The sequence below is a fragment of the Calidris pugnax genome, unplaced genomic scaffold, assembly GCF_001431845.1.
Source record: "Calidris pugnax isolate Ruff unplaced genomic scaffold, ASM143184v1 scaffold203, whole genome shotgun sequence".
NCBI classification, from domain to species: Eukaryota; Metazoa; Chordata; class Aves; order Charadriiformes; family Scolopacidae; genus Calidris; species Calidris pugnax.
Genome location: NW_015090928.1, coordinates 732,207 through 742,043, shown reverse-complemented (window position 1 = coordinate 742,043; position 9,837 = coordinate 732,207).

The following is a 9,837-nucleotide window of genomic DNA, read 5'->3' as shown; positions in this document are numbered from 1 at the left end:
AATAAAGGTTTCTTCCGTCACTTTTTCAATACAAAGAGGAGAGATGCACTGGAAATCCTCTGTGGACTTTCTCATTTGGTGAAACGTTCCCTTCCCTGAATTTTTTATTTGATCATATGTACCCTTTCTATTTTTAGGTTATGTTTCATTCTGAAGATTCCCATTTTCTCTTTTCCTAAATTGGAAGGCTAATTTAAAAGAATGAGACATCATTAAACCCATTGGGTCTAGAATTCTGGTCAAGTAATTTTGGATTTGTAAGAAATTATGTTTTCAGCTTTAACTCTCTAAGTTCAATGGCAGCAACAAGTCAAACACTTCTCACAACTCTTTTCAGATTATGTTTATTCCCTTTTATGCAGTTATTTTAAAGGTAAGCTAATTTAGGAGATTGGGATCTCAGCCTGTGATCATAATCCATCCCAAGATGAAACCACCATGCTAAGTCAGTAGTTCTTTGCCTTCCAGTTTCTGTTGGGCCAACACCTGAGGAGATAACATAACCATCTACTTTGTTGGCTAAAGAATACATGGGGATTTTTTCTATGTCCAGCAGCTAAAATAGAATTTTCCTTCCAGCTTCATTGATTGTGCAATAGTGCATTGTGGTACATGTGGTGATGGAGTTATGATGGGACACCACGGGGAGCTAACTCCTACACAGATCATAGTGCATGAGGGCAATTTTTAGCACAGGTTACCCACGGTAAAATGCAACTTAGTGAACAGATGCAGAAATAAGAAAGTGGGCTTTGGATTCTCAAAGTTTTGTGATCTTGGCATCAGAAATTTTAGACAGTATTTTTTGGATTTGAGTTCACATTCGCTGCTTATGTGGAGCCAGGTTTCTGAGTTCAAGCAAGTTTGTTTATTTGTTTGTTTGTTGGTTGGTTTTTTTTCCCAGCTTATTGCTTGCTAGATTCCTGATTTAGGAGAATGTCATGGTTTGTCCTCAAACCAGGACAAAGAAAAATGATTTATGGCTAACCTATGTTAACCCAAATGATTGATTTGTAGGAAAGTATGAACATGTACGGTTTTTCCACATACTCCACTGCCATAATGGCTCAGTCTGTAGACAGCAAGTTACTTGGTAATGAGAAAATCTGGCTACAATGTGAACTCTGCCATTGTCTTCACTGTTTGCAGGATCTCAGTACATGAAATTTCAGCTTTGTCATTCATGTGTCTGCCGAACGAAAGAAAGAGGAATGTGCTACTTCAACTGAACGTGGCTTTTAAATGGAAAGTTTATCATTTTGAGTGGGTAGCCTGAAGTGTGGACAGTTCATGGTATTTTTAGGACATATTCACTTACTGCTCAGCTGTGAACACAGTCTCCAAAGATGTGACACAGTTGTACTCCTTTTTCCCTTACTGCTGGATATTAAATACTAAAGCAAAACAGACAACCAAGAAATGATGTGTTCTAGTAACCAGACAGCTGACTGTGCTTAGAAAGCTCTCTTGCAATTTTAATACATCATAGAGTAAAAGCTAATTAATGTAATTAATTTAAACTGATGTTAATAATTTCCAGTAAAGATCACAAATTGTACATAAGCACATTTCTTTCTCATCTTTTTGTCCCTCATTTCAATAGTAACTAGAGCTAGTCTCGTTATTAGTTTCTTATGAGATATCTTTTTGTCAGTTAAGCCACAATGACGGTTAATGGTGTACCCTGGATTACAATTTTCACTGGAAAAGGTTTCACAGAACTTCAAGAACTCTGCACATATCTACAGATACCTTCACAAAGCTCTGCTGCCTGGGGAAATGCTCGCCAGCAGGAATAGGAGCATTCTGCATGCTTCAGCCAGCTGAACTCTGCGCTCTTCACAGTCAGGAAAATATTTTCATATTTGTTTGTGTACTTTGCTACTGAACCAGCTCCGGCTGGCATTGACCTGGCCTGAACCCCAGTGTAGGAAATGAAATGACAAACCATACATAATTTCACATTTTCATTCCTCCTTTTCTCTCTCTTTGAAGCCAAGTGACTGGGATCCTCCAGTCTATGGGGCTGGAGCTGTTTTACACAACTGCATATTCGATAGCTATGCTATCTGCTGTCCTTATTTACTGTGGAGCACTGTGCTGAGGGACTTGTGCATTGACCGTCATTTTCTTCATTACTGGTGTTGTCTGAAATGTAACTTTTCCTCCTTCCTGTCATTTCTGTCATTTTGACAACAGCTGCATTATTTCTTAACCATTTCTGAGTCTAGAGAGATGCCCAGCAGGAATTAGTCATTCCTTCTGGCTAATCAGTTTAACGGGGTGGCCTGCCTGCCTCTTGTGGGAAAAAAAAAAAAGTTCAGCAAACAAGTTTAGTTTTCATTTTGTTATTTGTTTTTCTTAATTTACATTTTATGTATTATCTAGTTTTGTTCCCTCTTTTCTCTCTCATGTGCTGCTATCCTTCCAATATTTAGGTTGGAAGCATCCCAGATCCCGTGGGTGTCTGGCAGGGGACTGCAGTCAAGACCACACTGGAGAAAGGTGAGTTTTATAAAGCTGCTTCCCTTGAAACTCAAGAACAACCTCCTGGAGGCACGTCCAAGTTTTTTCCAGGGACCTTTTTGCCTTTTTCATTCACGCCTGTGGTATCACTTGCAGACACACTCTTTGTGTTGCTCTGGCATTCACACGTTCCCACTTGACGTTGGGGCAGCAGGGATCAGTTTTGTCAGCTGTGATCAGAGGGCAAGAGAAACTGGCTGAGCATGCACAGGGGGTCTTGGAGGGTTGTTAATGAGTGCATAGCTTGAGTTTTCTCCTGACAAGCAGGTTAGGTCTCCCAGCAGTTCCTCCACACGTTTATTTGGGAACGGAGCTGGTGGAGCACTGTAGCCAAAGCCCAGCAATTCTCAATAAGCTCAGACAAGCCACGGTGTGACTTGTGGAATGAAATGTTTTCTGTAAACTATACAGCTGGCAGACTTGGGTCAGAAAGACTGCGGTTCTTCTTGTTTGTTTTTTTTATTAGAGGTAAGTTATTTCTTGCTTCAATCCGACACACTTGATAGCCCTTGTTAATATAATCAAATATACAGGTAATTCTAAAAACAATGCACATGAGTAGTAGCACAGGTTTTCACTTCAGGCCAAATATTTAAGCTGTCGTTCCTCAGTTCATGCTATTATAGGGTAGGCTGTAACAAATGGTTATTACACAAAACTGCCTGCATCAAGTTACCTGCATAAAGTGTAACTGTATTTTACACAGAGTAATAAATAGAGAGTAAGTAGATCCACTTGATTTATTCCAGCTACCAGCAAATGTACAGCTTGCACTCTCAGAAGTTGCTGATGTCTCTCTTCATAACTCCTGTCAGGAATCTATTTTCTTCATTGCCATACTCATTAAAAATAAGCACCTGAGGTTTCACGGAGACTCAATGTACAAAGACTGAGTGGATACAATGAAGTAAAAGGTACTAATTATGGGAGGGAAGTCAGCAGGGCTTGGAGTGCTGCCAGATCCCACAATGTGTTTTGGATGACTGTAACTCCAGGGGTTAGTTTGTGGTGGGAGAATAAAATTAACATAAATATCCTAATAATTACTTTCCTTGTCTGTGAAAACAGATTGACAAGTCCTGTGGGGGGAAATAACTCCTTTAACGAGCCTTTGCTGTGCTTGTTCTTGCTCGTAGAAATTTGAACTTTGGGGAGCACATTGTATCTGTCCTGGTTACTTTTTGTTTTCAAGAGATAAGCAAAAAAAAAGTACATTTGGGAATACCTTTCATGCCTTTGCTCAGGGTCCATCTTAGTGGAAAATGTCATGCGTGGGTAAGATGTACAACCTCAAACTCAGCTGCAAGCCCAATCCAAGCTCCTGCTGGCTTCAATATTTTTTTGCTAATATGAACTTTGCCCATTTGCTTGGGGATAGTTTAAAAATTATCACTTGAACCTTGGGTTTATTTGTGAACCTGTGAGCATTCTCCTCTTTATATGCTTTAAAACAAACCATCTCAGTACCACTGATAAGATTATGGACCTATATAAATCCTGTCTGTGGCACCAGACTCAATATCCTGTTGGCCTCGTGTCCTGTAACTTCTCCATCTTAAACTCTCCATTTTTGCTCACGTTATCTCAGCCCTGGATTTGCAGCTCTGAGGAAGAAGTGCCCTGGTGATGGGCTGGAAATGCAGAAACCCAAGCTCAATTCTGAATATTGAGTAGAAGGTGTCATTGAGCAAGGTCACTGTGGTTTCTTCTGCCTCTTTTTTTGGTAGTCCACAAGGAGGGAAGGGGTCATCCTCTCTGAGAAATGAATATCCCCTTACAGGGTGAATTCTGCCACTTGTTGATAATGCCGGGAGATGTGGCTCTGCAGAAAGCTGCTGCTGTCTAAAATCAGCAGCACTCTGATTTCCACAGCAGATCAGCTTTCCAAGAGCACTAGGTCTTAAGTCGAGAGGAAAATCCCTCTGCTCACTTGCATCTCTCTACTTAATGCCTCACAGCATCTTTTCTTCGAAAGTGGCTCCTGATTTTTGGAATTGTTTTCACATTCAGATCTTAACTATAAGAGTAAAATAAAATTACAAAAAACCCCACCCTATTTGTTAGAGTAAGTCTCATTCTGAACAGTACCCCAATATCTGAATGGCCCTTATTTTCAAGTGTTTTAGGTGTCCTTGAACCCATAGGTTCAATGTGAATTTAGCTCGGTTCCAAATGCTGTGGGACTGCAAGAGGTTTTCTACTTTGAAATGTCCATCTTCCAGTGGATGAGGCGAGTGACCCTGAAACATATCCTTTTCTTCTTCAGGTTCTTCTTCAGGTTCTGAAGATCCTGGTGTCTGTGGGGGCTGCTATCAGTTCTCCAGGTATTGCTTGCTTCGCTTGGTGGTTGAGCTCTTCCTCAGATAATGGGCCATCAGCTCCTAACAGGCGCCAGGAGCCTTTGCTGTTTTCTTATCCCTCAGAGAGGCACCATCTCGTCCCCTGTGACCTGCTGCCAGGCGCTTTTTCATGACTGTCCCCTGACTTCTCTGTCCTGCTGGAAGCCTGGAAGTCTCACACATGTAGACTTTTTGTATTATTTTTTATTTAATAAGCAACTTGCTTTCTGTCTCTCCTTTTCCAGTTCCTCCCATCATTCTTTAGTATTTATTTCCCAGTCATTTATGTGTATTCATTCTGAGACTGTGCCTCTTAAAATATCTCTACCATCTCAAAAGCTGGTATTTGAGCTCAAACAGGGATTGGGAAAGCTTGGCAAACCCGAGGCTGCTTTGCAGCACACTCTCGCACATTTGCAGCAGGGCCCAGGGCTGTCAAACCCCATGGTGCGACGCAGAGTGCATGTTTGTAATGTAAGGATTTGCATGTTTTTACCATTTATTTTGTTTTCTTATTCCTGTAATCAGCACAAACAATTTAAATGGGGAAATAGAATTATCATTATTGGCTTCCCATTATAATACTAAGAAATTAAGATGGAGAAGAAAGTGTGACATATGCCAGATTACCACAGGCACCAAATCCCAAACCAAACATGAATTTGTAAAGCCATGTCTGCTTAACTGTGACCAGGCTGATTAGCTCCGAACAATGCTGGAGGAGATAGCCTGCGTGCGAGGATACAGAAACATTTTATCTTCTATTGAAGACATAAATGGTTGTTTGCAGAATGTTTGTTTTTCCAAGCTACTGGCAAAATGGCATGTATATTGATGCCACTTGGCCTGTTGCACTGTATTTATTCATTTCTGCTACAGAGGGAACGAAAACGTTCCCTCTCCAAATTAGCTTAACATTTTCAGACTCTGATGAGATAAACATAGCTGCGTGTCCCTGTACTTTTCTATACTGTGGCACTGCACTATACTTAAGAGTAGTACAAGAAAATCGTTCCTGAGCTATGGCCTCATGCTGAATCCACCACCTTCCTAACATCTGCCCACATCTCTTGGGGGAAAAAGTGTAGGGTCACTAGACAAAGGAAAATACATTGGGTTTTTTGCAACATATGAGCAGGTCACTTGTTATCAGCCACAATCTGTCGCTGCATGAGCACAGTAGAGCTCTGCGCCATTGGTAGCCAGGAGAGTCGGTGGAGGACCCAACATGGAGTTTGGCATGAGCATGTAGCTTGTCCCTGGCAGAAGTGACTCTCCAGGTCCCTGTGTGCAGTACTCCTCACTTCAAATTGAGATTGGTTTCCCCTGCCCTGAGGAGTTCCCATCATTGCTCCTCTCTGCTGGGAAAAGCAGCCCTTTATTCACACCTTTAATCACATTTTTATTTGTGCAAGGTACTTTCCCATTGTGCCATAGCTGTTTGAGGTCCTTTGAGAACAGATTTTGCAGATTTTGCAGAAAGCCCTTTTATGAAAAGCCACATAGAAAATATCAACTAGATTTTCCCCTATTTTCTGACGTGCTGACTCCTTTAAACATCTCCAGATGATTTTTTGAGATATAACTTACTTCCATTCATAAAACCCATGTTGGCTTTTCCCTAGTATATTAAATGTATTAATGTGTCCACTGGTCTTATTTGCTAAAACATTTTCTATTATCATGGCTGGTACAGACTTCAGGCTTACCAAGCAGTAGTTTCTGAGGTCCCATCTGAAATAAATCCTTTTGCAAAGCTGCTGTCACATTTCGTCTATTTCAGACCTTGGGTATCCAAGAAGATTTTAAGTGAGAGGTTATGCACCATTGTTAAAAATTAATTTGATTATTTCATCTTGAGTTCGTTTTGCGCTCCTGCTGAATGCCGCCCACTCTTGTTCTTTGTCTGCATGTTCCCTGTATCACCTGCCGACACACACCCCGCCTTGTGCAACCCCTCAGAGAGGGGCCCTGGCTTTCCTCCCTCCTTTCCTGCAGGGTATGCAAAGAATTAATTCAGCATTTCTGCTATGACCTTATCTTCTCTGAGTGCTTCTTTCAGATCCTGATCAAGGACCCCACCAGTCCTCTGACAGGCTTTCTGCTTCCAGGGCATCCGAAGACAAATTTACAATTTCTTTTGATGCTTTTTGCAAATTGTTCTTCTACTCTTGTCCTGTTGCTTGCCTTGCTCATTTAATCTGCCGGATTTCCTACTTGCCTCATTTGGGCACATCTTCAGATTTTTGAAAGGATACCTTCTTGTTTCTAACAATCTTTTGTCTCTGCTGCTTAGTCCTGCCAGCTTTTCCTTGCTGGTCCTTTCCAAGCCCTTGCTGACAATCAGGTGTGTCCTGCACCTCCAGCCCAGTGGCCACCAACAGTCTCTGGTCTGGCTGGGAGGGTTTCACTCTCCTGGCTCTTCCTCGGGAACTGTTTTCTAACAAGGTCCTTTTCACAGAATCACAGAATGGTTCGGGTTGGAAGGGGCCTTAAAGCCCATCCAGTGCCACCCCCTGCCCTGGGCAGGGACACCTCCCACCAGACCAGGTTGCTCCAAGCCCCCTCCAACCTGCCCTTGAATACTTTTACCTGGTTCCCCTTTCTGAAGTCAGTGCAGTGGTGATGGACTGCCTGGCTTCTGCTGCTCTTGCAGAGGTTGGATCTGGATTATGTTGTGGTCTGTAACGCAGAGGCTCAGAGGTGGCAGCCTGAGGTAACTGGTGTGCTCTGGGTGTGCTTCCTCCTCCGGAAGGTTCCTCAAAGAGCTGCTCCATGCAGCAGTCCTGGACTGTGTCTGAAAATGCCATCTCCCAGGCAGACCCTGAGCCCCAGAGGGGTGGCTGAAGCCATCAGTAACTGCTGTTGCTGAAAGAAAAGCCAAGGGCTTCAGGTTGCAGTTTCCCAAAGCCTGGGTCACGTGAACCAAGGCAAGAGGCTGCCGTCCCCTTCTGGTTCTGCTGGGCTAGTAGGCTTTGCTGGCACACCTTGCTGTCCCAGCCAGCAGAAGGGCAGGGGTGAGAAGGAGGAGAAGCTGGGGGCAGAGGGAAACCACCTCCTTTGGGCAGCGGCACACCATGGAGCACCCTGGGGATGGGAAACTTCTTATAACCCAACAAATTATTTCACTCTCACTTCTAAGGGTCTAGTCCGACATCTAGTAACATCTATGCATGTGTTATCTGATTAAACAGAATGGCAAGAAGCATAGTAGCACTTCTTTTCAGGCACTTTGAGTAAGCAAGATGGCCTGCTCCAGGCTGTGAGCAATGGGGGGAAACCCAAGGATGGTTTCCTGGGGGCTGAGGGGAAGGCGCTCGGCTGGAGCCGAGGGAGAAGTTGGGGCTGGCTGCAGGCAGGGAGAAAGCCAGAGACCAGCTGGGTGCTGCTGGAGGGCTGGAAGGCTGGCACGGCCGGGCTGGAGACAGGGAGCGTGTCCCTGTCCTGCAGCCGCCAGCCACCGGGACTGCCGCCTCAGCAGCCTCCTGCCCTTGGCATGCCTTGGGCCAGCCCTAATAACAGGGATTAGAGGAAAGGCAGCGCCTTAGGGTAGCTTACCCAAATCCAGCAGTTAAACAGTCCCTGCCTCCCTGGTCGGGGTCTCCCAGCTTTCCCTGGTGCCAGAGGCCAAATCTGGGGTCCAGCAGGGAAAGATGGGGCTGCAGCATGGAAATGTCCATTGTTTTTAAGATGCACGCGATGTTCTCTTCCTTCTCTGTTGCCTTTTTTTGTTGTGTTAGTTCCCACTGTACTGATGAGATTATTATTTTTTTTGCTAAATTCACAGTGTATTTGTGTGGGAGGGGTGGCTTTAAAAGCAAAAGCACGTCACCATTGTTGATGATGGCAGACAACAGCACCTTACTTGGGCAAAATCACCTTTTATTACAGCTGGATTTTAAGTAAGGATTGTAGACTTTGGGTCAGTGGAATTGGCCAGCTCCTTCATTAACAACATCAACAGTTGTGTTCCACTTTAACTGTATAACAGCAGTTGTGGTAACAACGGCTTAAGGAAAAAATCACTTCTGTCTTTGGTATTGCTCTGGCTTCACAGACATGAAGGACTTGATTGCATGAGCTATAGTTCACTGTTGACTTAAATTACATTGATGAGTATTGCACATTACTGAAAATACAGACCTAATTCATAAGCTGCAGCATTTTCCAAAAGGCTGTTCTTTTGCTATAAGGTGACCAAGTATCACTTTTGAAATATGTTTTCATTGTAGAGATGGAAATAGCAGTCCTTTATATTTGCAACTTTTCTACAGACTCCCTGCCAAATAAGCTGGCAGGGAAGAGTGCTCTGTCCCATAGCACAGAGTAGCTGTGCCACCACTACCCATGGGCAGAGTCCTGCTCCAGTTGGTGCTGCGGGGAGCCTCATGAGATTATTCTCAGTCTGTCTGGGTCTGGTGCATCTTGGAATTTCATCTCTCCGATCTGCTTCTGCAGACTTTTTTTCTTCTAATGCCATGTGAAAAAAATAATGAGAGGGTAAAACAGGCAGAGTGAGTGTTAATAGCCACAGAGCTCAGTGTGGGCCCCAGCCCATATGCTCAGCACCAACACGCAGAGCTCCTTCAGAAGAGCCTGCTGTTCCTCCCCTTGCTTTTCCTGGACACAGGGTGCAGGCCACTGAAGTTCTACTTCTGTTTGGGATCTACTGCCAGTGTCAGCAAACCAGTGACCTCACCCAGTGCTGCTGGGACCCATACTCACCCCTGGCAGGTAGAAAGTGATGGGGGATGATATGGCCAGGATGTGACTGGCACAATACTACAGCTGGAGCGAGTGCAGGGCCTTTGGGTGTCACTGAACATCCTCCGTGTGTTGGAGTGTGCCAGCCAGCGCCCAGGGAGGAAGATGATGGATCTTGGCACTATCCAGCAAGTTTAGTTTCTGATCCCAGTGAAAAGAAACACAACTTTGAAGACCACTGCCGGGGGCGGGCAGGCAGCGGGGGGGA